This window comes from Leguminivora glycinivorella, chromosome 15 (assembly GCF_023078275.1).
Source record: "Leguminivora glycinivorella isolate SPB_JAAS2020 chromosome 15, LegGlyc_1.1, whole genome shotgun sequence".
Taxonomy (NCBI): Eukaryota; Metazoa; Arthropoda; class Insecta; order Lepidoptera; family Tortricidae; genus Leguminivora; species Leguminivora glycinivorella.
The window spans coordinates 20,909,677-20,928,983 of record NC_062985.1 but is presented as its reverse complement, the minus strand read 5'-3'; the positions used below and the strand labels follow the sequence as shown (position 1 = coordinate 20,928,983).

General features: G+C 37.4%; 1 protein-coding gene across 1 annotated transcript in view; it reads right to left on the bottom strand.

Moving 5' to 3' along the window:
• The window catches only part of LOC125233818 (serine/threonine-protein phosphatase 6 regulatory ankyrin repeat subunit B-like), a 150,327-nt gene that overhangs the window by 111,050 nt on the left and 19,970 nt on the right, over window positions 1-19,307 (bottom strand). The window lies entirely within an intron of this gene.

Sequence of the window (19,307 nt, the reverse complement as noted above, 5' to 3'; positions counted from 1 at the left end):
TGGATTAGGTATACCTGTTGGTATTGCATGTTTGTTTCGCAATACATCCGGGCATCGCATATAAATATATTACATTACCCACCGAACCCAATTAGCAACATCTCGGCTAATTACTCGAAACCTTATTCGTTGCGAGTTTCCTTCTATGAGTTTTCCTTATTACTCCAGTTTTGTTTAATGATGAAAATGCTAAAATGCAAAGGAGCCACCCTTTCAATTTGGGTGTTGCAGTTAAATATACTAGTGTTATTAACTAGATTTATCAAAAAAATATGTCCATAAGAACAACTCAGTTAAAAGCGAAATATAAATTGCGAAAAAATATTTGAAATCGAGGTTCCGCTCTCGACTGTTTCCTCCTTCAAAACTTATTTAAACGGAACGAAATTTGAGAACCTGAATAACAATGAAATAATATGTGTCGGACTGTTTTTAAAATATGAATTACAACAATGAAACGCAAAGTGGAAAATATTGTTAGAACCTACGTAAGTTTATTAACTATGAAGTTCGTATGTGCACCATTATAAACTCTACTGGTTGAATAGAATCGTCTTCTAGACAATGTCACACAATGTAAACATGTCAGTTTGGTTCAGTTCGTTTGCCTGTGCGGTCGGCACAAATATATATTGGAAAACTATCTAGTATTTTATTTACTGTGTCCACGGATATTTCCAACTTGGTAGCAGATCATGCAGTAAATTTGCTACGATAGTAATAATTTTCCGAAGTGTTCGCGTGAAATTTCATCAAATTATTTTCAAAAATTTTCGCAACAAAAACAAAAGATGGCATCTGCCAGTCAGAATGGTTTCATCGAAAAACTGTCTGGAATACAGAATTATTCATCTTGGAAGTTTATGATGCGGATGGTGCTTATCCACGATGATCTTTGGGAGTGTATAAGCACGCCTGAAAATAAAAATGAAGACGCGAAGAAGCAGGAGAAGGCGCTCGCGAAAATCGCCTTAAACGTACAGCCTTGTGTGTTTCCACAAATTAGAAATGCCAAGACGGCTCGCGAAGCGTGGAGAAACCTGCAAAAGGCATACGAGGACCGAGGCTTGTCACGACGGCTCGGACTGCTACGCACACTGTTCGCCATCAAACTGAGCGAATGTGGTAGCATGGAGGTTTACGTCAACAAGGTCATGGATATATCGCAACAGCTGAGCGACATCGGGAAGGCATTGGAAGATGACTTCGTGGCCGTGATTTTACTCAGTGGCTTGACAAGCGATTACGACCCGTTGATAATGGCTCTAGAAAATTCGAACACGTCACTGTCAAGCGAAAATGTCAAAGCCAAATTGCTTCTAGAAAATTCAAGACGCAATGAGAAAAGTGAAGATGCTACGGCTTTTGCAACTCGGAAAGCACGCAACTCAATTAAATGCTTCAGATGCAAAAAGAGTGGACATACCAAGAAGGATTGTCCAGAAAACTCTGACGGCAAGAAGAGTGGCATGAAAAGCCAGACGATGCTTACTGCATTGGCCGCAGGAGCCAACCGTGACGTTTGGTACGTCGACAGTGGTGCGGCACAGCATTTCTGCAACGATCGCAGTTTTTTATCAGATTTTACTACTGATAAACCAAAGAAGGTATACATCGCGAATGGTGAAGCCTTATTGACAGCTGGGAAAGGAACTGCTCAAGCTTTGTTAAAGGACAATAGTGTGAGATCTATAAGTAATGTATACTTAGTACCTAAATTGTCTGCAAATTTATTATCTGTTAGTGCTATGGATAGGAAAGGTTACGAAATTGTGTTTCGTTCTGGCGTGTGTAAAGTTTTAGACAAAGGGCAGGTTTTAGCTACAGCTACTTTAAGGGATGGTATTTATCAACTCGATGCCATCGAAACTCTTTCTGCTGTGTGTAGCGAGCCATCTTCGCAGGCTATGTCTTTGTCTTTGGGTACAGGTGACAGCGTAGCGGTGCCGACTGCTGCCGTGAGCGTGAAGCAAGCGCCACAGATCCCTGCTACTGGAAGCCAGTCAACACAACAAGTTTGGCATCGACGTCTATCTCATCTGAACGCCCGCAGTATGGAGTTACTGAGAAAAGGTATGGTCACTGGTATTTCTTATGACAACAATAATTTTGAGTCGTGTGTTTCCTGTATTTTAGGTAAACAGACTAAGTTGCCATTTCCGAAGAAATCTGAGACCAGGGCTAAGGAAATCCTTGGGTTAGTTCACAGTGACGTCATGGGACCACTACCGTGTCCGTCCATAGGTGGGAAAAGATATTTCCTGTTGTTCATTGATGACTTGTCAAGAAAAACATTTGTTTATTTTCTTAGGCGGAAGGATGAGTTTTTTGAGATGTTTAAAGAATTCAAAGCTCTCGTGGAAAACCAAACCAATAAGAAAATAAAAGTTCTTCGTAGTGACAATGGTGGTGAATATGTCAATTCTAAATTTCAGAAGTTCCTGAAGGCGCATGGAATTCGACATCAGACCACGGTTCCAAGGTCATCAGCTCAGAACGGAGTCGCGGAGCGCGCGATAAGAAGCGTTACGGAGAAAGCCAGGTGCATGCTTCAGGAAGCAGGCTTGAAGAAGGAATTCTGGGCAGAAGCGGTTAACACCGCCGTCTACCTTAAGAATCGCTCTCCGACTAAGGCTGTGATGGGCAGTACACCAGAAGAAAAGTGGACAGGTAAAAAGGAGAATCTTAGCTACCTGCGCATTTTTGGCTGTCAAGCTTATGCCCTTCAGCACAAACGGGACAAACTGGATCCCAAAAGTAAGAAGTATATTTTTGCCGGATACTGTGACGACACAAAAGGTTACAGACTGATAGATCCGGAGAACCCGAAGACTGTCATAAAAGCTAGAAACGTGATTTTTCTAGAACATGCTTTTTGGAATGACACTTCATCAGATGAGTATGACAGTTCACGTTACACTCAGATTAGTTTGACGAACAATGTAACTGTCACTGATAATACTCAGATGCAACCCGCTTTACCCGTTTTACCCCAAGAGCCCGCAGAAATATCTGATGAAAACGCTCAAGATAACAGCGTCATTACAACAGATGATTCTGAGAGCAGCAGTGAGACCCCAGATGACCCTGCGGATGAGACATATGTCCCAGGAGATTCAACACTGGAAGACTTGGAAAACTCTACGGATGGAACGAGTGAGTTTGAGTCTGCTAATATAGCAAACACTGTTTGCAGTGACAACGGGGACCCTCAAACAGTTCGCGAGGCACTGAGTGGCCCGGATGCGAGTAAGTGGAAAGCCGCGATGGCAGAAGAGTATAAATCCTTCATCGATAACAAGTGTTGGACTCTGACTGACCGCGATGCGAAGCAACGGCCTGTCAAATGCAAGTGGATCTTTAAAAGAAAGCTTGGCCTCGATGGGGAAATACTGAGATACAAAGCGCGCCTTATTGCAAAAGGTTATACCCAGAAATACGGTATTGATTACGAGGAAACGTTTTCTCCTGTAGTAAGATATTCCACTATACGTACGTTACTAGCTTTAGCAACGGAACATAACATGAATATCGAGCATCTTGATGTAAAAACGGCGTTTTTGAATGGAGATTTAAAAGAAACCGTTTTTATGGAGCAGCCAGAAGGCTATAAGATTAAGGGCCAAGAAGATAAAGTTTACAAGTTGAATAAGGCCATATACGGACTGAAGCAAGCTTCGAAGTCTTGGTATGAGAAAATAAATGGCGTTTTGACAAACAAAATGAAGTTCAAACGTTTATCTTCCGAACCTTGTGTTTATGACAAGTCGAGCGGGAAATCCATTATTATAATTGCGCTCTATGTTGATGACATAATGTTGTTTTCTTCAGCTGATTGCCGAGATACGGCTGGAATCAAAGAAGAATTAAAGAAGGCCTTTGAAATCAAAGACTTAGGGCCAGCTCATCACATTCTTGGAATGAGGCTTTGCAGACAGAATGACGAGATTACTCTAGACCAGTCAAGCTATATTAAGAAGGTGCTAGAACGATTTCATATGTCGGACTGCAAACCTGCACGAACACCTATGGAAACAGGTCTGAAGCTCGTGAAATCTACAAAGAAAGATTGTACGCACGACTACAGAGGCCTGATAGGATGTCTAATGTACATAGCGGTATGTACGCGACCAGATATTGCGCATGCTGTCAGCTCACTCAGCCAGTTCAACGACACGTACGACGAGACTCACTGGAAGGCGGCGAAACGCGTTCTTCGCTATCTGAAAGGTACGCTTAATCATTGTTTAACTTTTCAGAAGTCAGGTTTAGACATCGTCGCATATGCTGATGCTGATTTTGCGTCAAATGAGATCGATCGCCGATCTTATACCGGTTTTGTGTTCAAAATCGGAAATTCTACTATCTCATGGGAGAGTAGGAGACAAAAGACAGTCGCTCTTTCAAGCACGGAGAGTGAGTACATGTGTCTGTCAGATGCTTGTAAAGAGGCTCTCTTTCTACGCAAGTTTCTGTTCGAAATTTACGGGGTACAGTATAGGATTACTTTGTTTAATGACAATCAGTCTGCACTGAAATTGTGTGCTAATTCTATGTACCTCGCCAGAACGAAGCACATCGATGTACGGCATCACTTCATCAGGGAAATCGTTGAGGAAGGTACTGTCGTTTTGAAATACCTATCAACTGATGAAATGGTGGCCGATGTTTTAACGAAACCGTTAGCAAAAGAAAAACATGATAAGTTTGTTAGTCATTTATTTGTATCATTAAATAAGTGACTTGGCTCTAAGCAATATACTATATACTTGTGAAGGTATAGTTTGTTTTAGATCCGTTTCATGTATGTTTTGACTATTTGTAGTTTTATATGTTACGGATACTTTACGAAATTTACTGATACCTTTGCTATGCCTATTTTTGTGTTGTAGGTAATGTTTTGTTTTTAGACAGCGGATGTGTCTAATGTATTTGCTTAGATTACTATGTGTTTAATGTATGTGATGTACATGAGTTTATATTGGTTCAAGGGCCAATGTTAGAACCTACGTAAGTTTATTAACTATGAAGTTCGTATGTGCACCATTATAAACTCTACTGGTTGAATAGAATCGTCTTCTAGACAATGTCACACAATGTAAACATGTCAGTTTGGTTCAGTTCGTTTGCCTGTGCGGTCGGTACAAATATATATTGGAAAACTATCTAGTATTTTATTTACTGTGTCCACGGATATTTCCAACTAATATAACCCTAAAAAAATTTTAGCAGAGAAAAAAATACTTTCACGATATAAAATAAATAAATAATAAATTACACAGATCAACTTAGCTCCAAACTAAGCAAAGCTTGTACTATGGGTGCTAAGCGACGATATACATACTTAAATAGATAAATACATACTTATATACATAGAAAACATCCATGACTCAGGAACAAATATCTAAGCTCATACACAAATAAATGCCCTTACCGGGATTCGAACCCAGGACCTCGGCTCAGCAGGCAGGGTCACTACCGACTGAGCTAGACTGGTCGTCAAATAAATGAATACATTTCATTGAACAGCTATAAAATCTTAATAGAGTTTAGAAGTTAAATTTTATCGCCGTTTCGTGGTGAGTAATTTCCATTTTTACGGCCGTAAGCTTGTACTACGTAGTTATAAAGGTATTATTTTAATATAAATTCATGTTAAAATACGTAAAATAGACAGAGTAATTTCATATTAACGGTTTTCTGCGAAATACCCCGTTTCATGGAAAGTCTGAGATTGCCAGGGTTGTTTTATTAGGGTTCCATGTTCCATACCCCAAAAGGTAACATAAAATTCAGCCATTAAAAGGTTACTTGGATGACGGTCCATCCGTTCATCCACATCCTTCTGTATGTCAGCCATCGGTCCATTCGTCCATCCGTTCGTCCGTCCGTCTGTCCGTCTGTCTGTATGTCTGTTTATCTTTCTGTCAGTCTGTCTATCGGTCTGTCTATCAGTCTGTCAAGATCCTACATACATCTAAGTAAGGTGTACCTAGATTATTTTGTGACAATTAATGGGTGTCTCGGGTCTGCTAGGCTATAAATATAGCCCTAGGCTTCCCTATAAATATAGCGGTAAGTACGCACTGCTATCTAACCTTCTAACCAATGTCACGCCAGCCTAACTTTATTTTATTTATTTTATTTTATTTTACTTTATTAGGTACACTAAACAGATTTCGTACAAAATCTTGATAACAATTAAATCTTATGCTAAGTGGCTTAAAACTAGCACGAGATCCAAAACAAGTGTACTCAGCATGTTTTAATAATTATTCGAGTATATGTATAAGTATGTACATTCCGAAAAGAATATGAACCAAATTACAAAAGGCTAAACGTGTGTTGATTACAAAATCAAAGTGAATGAACCGGGTTCAAAGGAAATTAACGTCATACACATGCTAGGAATGATTATACGAATATGCCACTGGTTTGCGTACAATGGCCGACACATTATGTGTGATTATATCTTGTACTTTTTAGGGTTCCGTACCTCGAAAGGAAAAAACAGAACCCTTATAGGACCACTTTGTTGTCTGTCCGTCCGTCTGTCTGTCTGTCAAGACACTTTTTCTAAGGAGCGCGTGAAGGTATCAAGCTCGAATTTATATCAAATATTCTGGTTTACTGTTACTTCTTATCGGTGAAAAAAATCGAACTTCTACGTTGGCTTAGATCAGAAGAAATTACAATTAAATTTTCAACACTCGCAATAAGGGAATCAAAACCTGCAGGGTACTTCCCGTGAGCTCTGAATCTTGAAATTTGGTACTAAGTAGAGATGGGCCGAATACGGAATTTGCCGAATACGAATATTCGGCCGAACATTCGGTTCAGCTGTTACCGTACCGAACATTTGGCCGAATATTCGGTTCCGCCATATTTTAAATCCTGGCTTGGAGTTAAAAACTTTTCAATGATTGGTAATGGGTACTGAGGCTCTTATTGTTCCTATAATTTAGTGCAGAAGAAAAATTTGGTTTTTGTTTCTTAAACTACGTTATTTTCACTTTTTTATATAATTATTGTAATTACTTATATTTTAACGCATTTTATCTCCCTTTAGTGGTTCCTTAGAATGCTGAAATATGATGTCAATATCCGATGAAAAACGAAACAACTTACGCTATTTATTTACTTTGTTTATTCGTAGATATTCGGCAATGTAACCGAACTATTCGGTAGAATACGAACATTGGAAAACTTGCCGAATATGCCGAATACCGAATATTTACCGAATATTCGGCCCATCTCTAGTACGAAGCAACGTCTTTACCTTAAAGTTTTACACCTATTATGAAATAATGTGTTTTGGTAAGCTAAGCAAAAACCCTAATAGGTAATTATATTTCAATGGCGTGTCCTTTGAGTTCCGAAAGCCAGCGTCTCCTTTTTGACCCGCGTCACCCGTGACACTTCTTCATCAATCAAGTCATCGGAGGTTGGAGCCGAATGAGTTAGGGTTAGTAAGTAAGTAGGTATATAATGTTTTTCTGGCACCAGAATTATATAAAAAAATGCAGATTACAAAAAAACAGGCTATCAGGTGCCGTAGCCGCGAAATGTAGTCTGGCTCTGTCGCGCAAATACGCAAGAGTGATAGAGTTAGATCTCTACGAGCGTTTAGCTTCGTGAGCGTTTCGTGAGCGTTTGTGCCGTTCGGCTACGCACCCTGGAGACAAAAAACAGATGTTTTGAATCAAGTGCGACAGCGCAGAATGGACGTTGTGCAGAAAAAACCGATAGCGCCCCCAAATAGACTGGTTGATGGAACTAGAACCTTCATGACGTTTACGTTATCGAGGAACGTATAATAAAGTGTCAAAAATTCATGGAAGAAGTACTTACTGTAGCTGTGTGAAAGGGTTCCCTCTATTTGGCATACCTTTAATTGTCCGAAACGATTTTCGCATAATCGGTTTTCGACGAATGTTAATTTGGTAGATTTTTTCTATAATCTAAAATAATACGAATATGACTTTGTCCGAAAATAAGTTCGCATAATGCTATTTACGCCGATTGTGTTCATGCATACGATTTATTCTCGTAATTGTGTTTAGCATATTTGTTAAAATCAGAATAACCACCCATACTAAAAGCTGGCAGGAGAGTCGGTTAGGTTAGGTTAGAACTGCGACCTCAACAAATACAACACTTTGTCAAGAATGTCGGTTAGGTTAGGTTAGAACTGCAACATCAATATACTTAGTAGTATTGCCGATGATAAAAATTCTACATGGTAAATACTAAACAATGTTATGCACAAATAATTTATGCACGAAATATATTCGGACAAACAAAAATATGCCTAGGACAAATTATGCGTAATTATACTATGCCATAACCGATTATACGAAAGATGAATTATGCCAATATAGATTATGCCAAAAATTCTTGATTTTACAATTATGCCAAAACAAGGGGAACCTGTGTAAAATTCTCGGTGTGGTTTCGCACCGCGACGCATCTTTATAAATTCGTATAATTTTTTTTTTTATAAATGGGTTTACTCTTGACCACAGACTAGCCAAAGGCAAAGACGTGGCCTACGATGGAGTGAGCTCGCCCAGAAGATGTGAACAGGCATCTTGATTTTTTATCAGATTGGTCAATTTAGATATACCATCATGCGCATAATCTACTCTTTCTCTTTATGAGCTGACGCTGTGGCCGGGCTATAACCCCAACTAGAAACTAGAATGCACTTCACCTTCAACCCCAATTAATTCTTGAATGACATTTTCGCATTTGCTTGCCAACCCGCGTCACTCGTGACACTCAATCAATCAAGCCATCGGGAGCTGTGGAGATCGAAGGAAAACTTAATTGAAACAGTCGTAGCAGAGAGAAAATATCACGAGGGTGCAAATCGGAATTTGGAAGGTATAATAGGCAGACCACATGATAATTCATTCATTTTCTAACACAATTTATATTGTTCAAGAAATAAATGAAATGAAATGAAAACTATTCACGTTTCAGTGCCACTCTTGGCTATTACGAGTAAGTGGTTGGTAGAAAACGAAATTGTGACATTGCAGTGGCAGGGCACAATTTAACCCATATCCCACAGTCGACGTCTATTTTACCCACGGGAAGAAAGGGGGTGATGAAATTCTTTTAATTTATATAATATATTGTTTAAATAACATGACAGTTACTTATGTGAGTAAATATAAATATACACCCGCGGACAGTAAATACGGGTCACTTTGCAAGAAAAACTCTATGGAAAGTGACCCGTTTTCACTGTCCGTGACTACAGTCACGGACAGTGCTACAGCACTTCATTTTTCACGGGGCCTAAGCAGCTTTTTAATATAATTATACAGCTTTATAATAATTTTTAACCTTATAAAATGCAGAGATATTAAAGAATAGGTAGTACAACGTATTTAAATACAAAATACAAATACTTTGGTGTTTTACCTATTTCAAATAAAAAAATACAAAATAGTTTTACAAAAAGGTATTTGAAATACAAAATGCAAAATAGGTATTTTCAAAATACCTTTATTCAAATAAAATACTTTTTTGACATAAGGTAAAACTTTTATTTTAAAGATGTGTTTAAAACACAGAATCACCAGAGAGCCCAGAAACCTGGCTCTATAAAATTAACACGTTAAAAAGTGAAGCCAAAAATTGACTGTCTCCATGTCATGTTTTACTTTAATATTATAAAATCGAATGAAAGAGTTTATACCTATTGCAATATGTATGAAATATGAAAATAAAATCCTAAAATAATAGTAATATTAATTAAGCATACATTACAGCTGCGTCGCTGCGCGTGCAAATTTCGCTATGTGTTTTTAACCTACTTTACAGGAGACACAAAAAACTGTTTATTTCGGCAATTATTGAACATAAATAAATCAATATTTTTATGGCATAAGTATTTTCACTTTTGCATACATTAAGAAATAACTTGAAATTATATTTCAGTTATTATAAGGTTAAAAAAATATTTTTTCATAAATATGTTACATAGCGATTATAATTTGAGTCGTAAAAAACCGGTATGTGTCTTACAATCACTTAACTAGATTTTATTCTTAAGGAACAAAATACAATTTGTGCACTTTATCGTCACATGGTTATTTAATCATATGATTTGAATTAACTATGTTGTTGTTTATTTGTAATTTAGCAATTCATTTTCGAATTAATTATTTCAGAAAAAACACGATTTAATAATATAAGCTTAATACACAATACTATAATAAAAAACTCGATTAAATTAATATATTACTACCAATATATTACAACTATAATAATATATTTTTTCCATTAATTTTTATGAATGGAGGTTATTTCAGTTACAAAGTTGCTCAAACATTTATGTATTGAATAAGATTTCATTATGCATTTTTTAACTTGGAAAAACCGGATAATGCTAGTCTGGCTCGAACACCGAAGGTTACGTGTATATTTTACAATTTTTTTTTCTCACAACTATATTAATAATCATGTATGGTGTAAGACGATTTATTTTCCAAATTTCATAGTTTAGGTCAAACTGAAGTACCCTATTAATTTTGACTTCCTTGAGAGTGTAGATTTTTTTTCAACTCAATTAACCTATGTTGTATTTACTTAGAAATAAGGTTTTTTTACAGCTTCAAGGAACGGTACAGTACACTTGAGTATAGGGTTTTTCCGAAATAAATAATATTGACAAATTGATAAACGGATTGACAAGAAAGTACATAATTGTGTAAGGGTTCCATTTTTCTTTTTTTATCCGAAAACGATAAAAAATCTTTGTCACTCAAAACTTTGTGTGATTTCTCAAGTCAGCTTTTTTTCATTTATTAAACATTTTATTTTCATCTATTTATTTTATAATGTTTCCAGAAAGGATAGATAGATCTTATCACACAAAATTTCATACAAAACGATGTCTTACCAATGCAATGTTAAATCACTTGCTATTTTTTAAGTTACTTAGCATAACTTTATCGTATTTCGATAGTTTGTAATATACGTTTACACGCACTGAACCCTACACGAAATTTGTCATTATACTAAACACTAATAAATTTTTGACAGTTAATCTTAAAAATCAATTTAAAATGATTTATTTTTAACAAATATTAAAAAATAACTATTCGGTCAGAGTGAGTACTTTCAGACATAGTCTCAATAAAAAGGGAAACTACATTCTCTGTCTCATTTATAGAGGTTATACTTGACTACAAACCCACCTACCATACACCATTTAAACAAGTTTTAAGAGAGTAGGCTAGATTTTTATAAGAAAAGCCTGCTATGTGACGCAAAACACACGATCTGGAAACATTCACGATTTCTACAAATAGTACAAAATTATCGCTGTGTATGAGATTGTACAAATCGGGCACAAACATCTAACACATCTTTTTATACAATATTTGCGAAAATATAGCTATGTGTCATAATTCACATAGCAGGCGCAATTCCAAAACTGCTGTTATAAGAAGATAATGTAGTTATGTGATTTATTGCAGTTAGCGATTATAGGAGGAACATTCAATGTATGGGCATCACATACCTACTTTTGATAAAACCTGTAATACTGAAATGAGCTCGACGCTGTTTTTGGAGCATATGTATTTAGAAATAAGGTTTAAAATGGCATTGAAAACGAAAAATCGTTAAAAATCACATAGCGAATTTTGCACGCGCAGCGACGAATATAACAGATTACAAATAGCAGACATTAAACATAGGTAGCAACAGGCGGTCTTATCGCTGTAAGCGATCTCTACCAGACAACCTTAGGGTAGCAGGAAATAAAGAATAGACATTTTGAAAATGGTAGTGTAAGAAATAATTAAAGGAATAGGAAAATTACACATACACTAAGTTAAATAATTATATACACCAATATTAAAAATAAAATATAAAAATAAATAAATAAAAATAAAATATCATGTACACAAACATACACATATAAGTATTAATACATACACAAATGCATACACACATACATAACATAACATACACAGCAGCAAATTAAGGCAGAGATAGGTAATGATTCTTTAGTAGAGTTTTGAAGCTTTCAAGTGATTTAGCACACCTAATCTCTAACGGCAGGCCGTTCCACAGCCGAACCGCTCGAAACGTGAAGGAGTCATTGTAAAACTTTGTAGAGGAAGGAGGAGGAGCAAGTTGATATTTCCGTGAAGGTCTGACGGAGGACAGGTAAGATTAGGTTAGTATAATAAAATTTCGCTGGCTTGGTTGAAGTCTCGGTGGCTCAGTTGGCAGAGCCCTGGAAATGCTGGAATATAGATCCACAGACGTGAGTTCAAGTCTCACGCAAGATAGTACTTTTCCACTCCCAGACGTATCTGCTTGTCAAAAAAGTTAAAATTTGTTAAAATCACAATCTTCCTCGTGTAGGTCTAAGTGCGTTTTCACATTATCCGATCCGATATCGGATGTAGGACCGATATCCCATACATTACAGGCGTCATCTTGGATATCTTACATAGAAATCCTTCCGACATCCGATATCGGATCGGATAATGTGAAAACGGACCAAGGGTTAAAGAGCACCCTATACTCCCAGCCCATTATTCTAAAGTCTCGTTCACAGGTGCGCGAGTAAATCATGGTGATTTATCCCAAGAATAAATCGTAGTCGGACGCGCGCTGGTTCTACAAACTTGCTCCGTGTTATACTTATGTCTGTGCCTAACCAAGCTGTTATACTTGGTTTATTTATTTTATTACTTACATGTATAGAATAACCGCAAAATTAAAATTTTGAGAAAAATCCCGACCGCGACATAGGAGACCGATTTTCATGATGATTTGTCAACATGGCTAAGAACACTCCCGACTAACTCAGCTTTCAGACAAAAAAAACTAATTCTAAATCTAGTGCTACAATGCCACAGACAGACAGACAGATAAACAGACAGACAGACAGATAGACAGACACGTCAAACTTATAACACCCCGTCGTTTTTGCGTCGGGGGTTAAAAATGGAAATAGAAAACATTGATTTCGCGTAAAGAAACATATTAAAAAAAAACAAGTATTTAGTCGTAACTCGTACATCAAATTAATAGGATGCCGCATGCACCGTGTCTTTTAGACGTGGCATTGGTTTTCAGGGCACCCAGAAAATTAATAATTAAGTCTTAAAAATAAAGAAAGGAATACAGAATGTATGGGAAACATAGCAGATATACAAAAATTAGGTTTGGACGAGATGGAGATATCCACGATCCCGTAAAAATAACCCGTAGATATTTTCTGTATATAACATATATAGTTAGTTATAGTTTTATAGACTAATCTGGCGACTTTTCCATTTTGTGGTTTTTTCGCCCACATATTACATGCTTTGTGGGCGGTAAAACTTTAGTAGGTAAACTTTATAAGGGTAAGAATAAATGTACATAAATAGGTGTGAATATAAACTCATATCAGTTTGTGGTTATAAACTGCTATGTTATCGTTGTGCTACATGTTAAACTGTTCACATTTTTGATCCTGGATAATAATGCTAATAATCCTGGATAGATAATTTTAAGATCCAAGTAGGGAACAAATCAAATTATTTTATTAAATATTTTTTGAGTTGTTTTTTTTTCACCGCCCCTTAGTTAGACAGGTCGAGGTGGTTTGGAGGTGGTAACGGTTTAGCACGTCAGCCGCGATAGCTGGAGAACCAGGTTCGATTCCCGGCTTCGCCACCAGTAGGCTTGATCGCTTTTTCTTTAGTGTATGGTATATATTTACAGTTTATAATTTTCAGATCCATTTAAAAATATAGCGTGGGTGCCGTGGGTCTAATGCGAGTATAAACCCATACAAAAACCTACTTAACAGCAGATTCAAATTAGCTTCAATTTAATTTAATTTAATATCATCTCATTTTGACGGTTTTATTCTCGAAGGTTGATTTTAGACTGAAGCTGATTGTAAGGTTATGAAACTTATGTACTTAATTGATGTAAATAATTAATTTTCATGATAAATTTAGTAATGTTATAGACAGACACAGACGGACAGAGCGGCACCATAAGGGTTCCCTTTGTACCTTTTTGGTATGGAACCCTAAACACGATCTTCAATGTGTTTATTCTTTCTTGTTCTGAAAAAAAATCAACAAGTACGAAAAAGGCATTTCTTTGGTGTAGGTATAATAGTTTTTTAGTACATTTCGTTATAAGTGCGAGAAGAATGACATTCTCGCACGTGTGACGAACGACGTTTTTTAATACAGTTGCGAAAAAACACTACTACGAAATAAAACAATCCGCACCATCAATTTTCCCATGGACATTGACGATGACGGATTATTTCACAATTCAAAGGCGTATTTTTGATGCTTTTAAACTTGCGTGCATATTTTCGAGTTTGCTATTCATCTAACATAATTTATTTCATTGGGTGCCATAAAAACATAAACATTTACGATTTGGGACGATTCTTTAATGTACAACTACATTTTAATTTAATCGATCCATTTATGCCCCGACATATTGAAAATAACGTAAAATAATAATGACAAATCGCGTAACATATTGAAGTTTTTGAACGTGCATTAAGTTAAAACATGGTAGACGCCTCTACTTTGACAGTAGAAGACGCGTTTCGTTCCAATCATGTTCTGTTTACACGACTCATTATGACCTATTTTTCAAAGTATAAATCATTTTATAAATTATCTTTAGCATGATTAAAAGTAAACAATTACATATGAAAATTAACGTTTTAAATATTAGGAACTTAATAGTATGTTTATAGTTTTATTTTGTGTTAGTAAACTAGACTAATATGAAAACAGCTCGGTAAGTAGTCGTAAAATGGAACGTATACTTCTTTTTACGCACTAGTTCGTAAAATACTACTTCTCGCACGCTAAACAGCCAAAAAACGGGCACTTTTTGAGCAACTGTATTAAAATAGTACATTACGATACAAGTGCGTAAAAAAGGAAGGTCGAAACGAGTGGCGATAAATTAAAACACGACCGAAGGGAGTGTTTTAAATCGACACGAGTTACGAATTTCCTTTTCGCACGTGTATCGTACGACGTTTTTCAGTACAGATGAGCCTCCGAAGTTTCGACCTAGCATATAATGAACCACTTCTCGAACTAGTGCGTAAAAAAACGACCATCTGTACTGAAAAATAATTTTCGTTTATATTTTATAGTTTGACTACTTAAAAATAGCACTAGACCCTACTCATAGTGTGGTGTTCCTGCCGGTGAGTAAGGCTGCCAGAGTTCAACGAGGGTGCGGTGTGCTGATGACGGGAGGACTTACGGAACGAACTTGTTCCGTCTATTGTCCTTTGAGTCGTCGGCAACCCGAACTCTCCTTAGAACTTGTACACTACTTTTTGCTGTGTAATACTTAACACAGCAAAAGGGAATGTACAAGTTTCTAATGGGGTGGCAACGCGCATGTGACACTGTTTGAGTTGCAGGCGTCCATAGGTTACGGTGACCGCTTTACATCAGTCGGGCCGTATGCTTGTTTGCCACCGACGTAGTATTAAAAAAAAATATCCAAGCCAAAAAATATTTAATAAATAGGTAGTTAAACTAATTTGATTTTAGACATTAAACTTTCGTGGGACATATTCAAATATTTAATGGATCTAGTCGCAGCACTAGCGATATAATAACGCGAGTACAACCGTAGCGTAGTTCTAATTTGATTGGTTCCTGATTTGAATGCTGTACTGCACCTAATTAAAGAACTCGAAGAATAGGCTTCACAAACAGCCTTGTTCTAAAATCGAAACCCTTTTTCATTCTCCCCACGTGCGGTATGGAACTTGGTAATTTGTATGATTGTTCTCGCAAGAACAATCGAGGGAGAACAAAAGTATCCGGAGTTCGAGGGTCATTGTTTGCGGATTTGGCTTTCGGTGCGGATTAGGCTTTTCTACCAGATTCCAGTGGGATATTTCACCACAGTGATATTCACTTGACATTGATAATTCAGTGCTTATTTTTGGGTTGATAAGTAAGTAACATTATTATCTACTTAGCGTCAAATATATCTTTGCTCTGCAGGCAATGAACAGTTTCTCGAGCGACAATTGTCACTGTGGTATTCTAAAATCAACAGTCTCGTTCTAAAATGAATCGGAACCCTTTTCCATTCTCCTCGTGTGTAGCAAATATGGTACTCGGTAATTTGTATGATTGTTCTTCGTGAGAACAAACGAGGGAGAACAAAAGTATCCGGAGTTCGAGGGTCATTGTCAGACACTGTCTATGGTCCTAGGTTATTAGCAAAAACAAAAAAGTCCATACAACGAGTTCAGAACGCTTGTACACGTTTTTGTTACGATATCCCTAAGAGAGCACATATTACACCATATTTAAATGTCAAAAACATCCTAAAAATGGAAAATAGACGACACCTCCATTTATCGTGTACATTACATAAAATCTTAAGGTTGGGGAAACCGCTTTATCTTTATGAGCAACTGAAGTGGGCAAACGATGCAAATAAGCCAGTAAGAAGTCACAGACAGTACGCTTTGCTTATCCCTAAGCACAAAACAAAGTTCTTTAGGGGAGGTTTCAAATATGCAGCAACGAAAATATGGAATGATCTACCAACACCACTAAGAAATCCTATGCCGTTGCTGCAATTTAAGAAGTTGGTTAGAGCACATTTACTTAAATTACAGAAAGGAAATCTCCCTTAAAGAACTAAGTAATACATACCTATACATTTATATATACCTATACGCAATTTATATATGTAGCAACTTTACATGCACTTTGTACTTTACACACACATACATAATATATCTATATTTATACACACACACACAACACACACACACACACACACACACACACACACACACACACACGAACGCACGCACGCACGCACACACGCATGCACGCACGTACGCACGTACGCACACACACGCGCAATAGACGGGGAAGATACGGGGGTCTGTCCTATGCATCCCGAAACTGAACGACCGACCCGTAGGAAAAGGGGCCCATCTGAAAACCAGCGCTGGGTATATGTACCTATATATCTGGCAACAAGCTGAGACGGGTACCCATTGCCTAAGCCTACCAAATGTTTATCTGTAAATATAGTTTAAGATGTAGTTGATGTTAATTTTAGGTTTTTTTTTTTTATTATTCTTATTTCTACTGCTACATTGTTTAAGTTTTTTATCAATTTTGTTTCTAATTTTTTCTCATGTATTTGTGTTGGTAGTTATGGCAATAAAAATATTTTTATTTTTATTTTTAGGGTTCCGTACCTCAAAAGGAAAAAACGGAACCCTTATAGGATCACTTTGTTGTCCGTCTGTCCGTCCGTCCGTCCGTCTGTCAAGACCCTTTTTCTCAGGAACGCGTGGAGGTATGAAGCTGAAATTTATATCAATTACTCAGGTCTACTGTCCCTTGAAGCTGTGAAAAAATCAAACTTCTAAGCCAACGCAATCAAAAGATACAGCCGTTTATGCCGCAAATTTTCGACACTTGCAAGGGAATCAAAACCTACAGGGTGCTTCCCGTGAACTCAGAATCTTGAAATTTGGTACGAAGCAACGTCTTATAGCATAGATAAAGGAAAAATTACGAAAACCATAAATTTTTAGTTACATCACATAATATATTTTTTTTAATAATTTTAACCTTACTACCCATTTCCTCATAAACGCGTAGAGGTATTAAATTGAAATTCATACCAAATACTCAGGTCTATAATACCTTTAAGCTGTAACAAAATCAAACTTCTATGTCAACGCAATCAAAAGAAACAGCAATTTAAGCTGCATATTTTGAAACTCGCAAGTACTCGCAAGGGAATCAAAACCTAAAGGGTACTTCCAGTCGACCTAGAATCTTGAAATTTGGCATGAAGCAACGTTTTATAGCACACATAAAGGAAAAATTCCGAAAACCTTAAATTTTTAGTTACATTACAAAATATTTTGTACGGAACCCTCGGTGCGCGAGTCCGACTCGCACTTGGCCGGTTTTTATTTTATTGTTTGCGGATTAGGCTTTTCTAGCAGCTTCCAGCCGGCCTAGCCGAAATTACAATCGTAGACGCTAGACGCTGATCGAAACGCTGGCTCCGTCGCGCCAATACAGAACAGCGATAGGGGTAGTTAGCTATACACATCCTCCTTGCTTTATCCCGGCATTTTGCCATGGCTCATGGGAGCCTGGGGTCCGCTTCGACAACTAATCCCAAGATTTGGCGTAGGCACTGGTTTTTACGAAAGAGACTGCCATTTGACCTTCCAACCCGAAGGGTAAACTAGACCTTATTGGAATTAGTCCGGTTTCCTCACGATGTTTTCCTTCACCGAAAAGCGACTGGTAAATATCAAATGACATTTCACACAACTCCGTAAAACTCATTGGTGCGAGCCGGGGTTCGAACCCGCGACCTCCGGAACGAAAGTCGCACGTACTTGCCGCTAGGCCACCAGCGTTTCAGGTAGTAGCTATACTATAACGATATTATTGCAAGCGTTTGTGCATTTGGCTACGCTATCTCTATCGCTCTTCCGTATTGGCACACCTCGCGATTAAATATATGAAAGAGGCGCGTTCCTACGCACACAGTCTAACGGCTCAGCCACGACATTGGTCTAAGCGCGACAGCGGTAAGCGGCGGCCATACATTGGAGCGAGACACAGCGATGGGACTTTTCATTCGCACGTAGGGCTGCCGCTCACCGCTGTCGCGCTTAGACCAATGTCGTGGCTGGGCCGTAAGCTTGTGTAAGCGAACACGTACCATGCTTGTACTAGCCCCGATGCAGTGGAGTTCGTCTAGTAATACAGAAATATTTTTTTTATTCTAATACATGTAGGTATATCACGACCCAGTAGTGAGAATTGTAAAAGTACTATAATATAATTTTCTCAAACATGGTATGAAATATTGATGTTATGTGCCTTATAATTGGCAGCGAAGTATGACGTTGCAGGTGCGGCTAGGACGATTGATAGATAATGGAATTTCATACAAACCTTGCAGGCCAAGGCCGGCAAAGTCCTCTTTTTTAATTTCCAAACACAGATAATTGTGACATAACATCCAGGTATTTAGCCAATTAAAAAACTATAAGGGGCGACTGCAACTGGTACGGGCCCTAGACAATATTTGATTTTGGGTGCGTTTTCATACAAAAAAAATTTTTTTCGTTTTTTTTTGAATTTTTTTTTAACTTTTTGTTTTTTTATAAGCGTATACGGGGTATCAAAGGGGAACGAAAATTCGATTATTTTTGCGCTACGACGCATCGTTTAGGAGATACAGCCATCCAAAGTTACTATTTTCAGTAG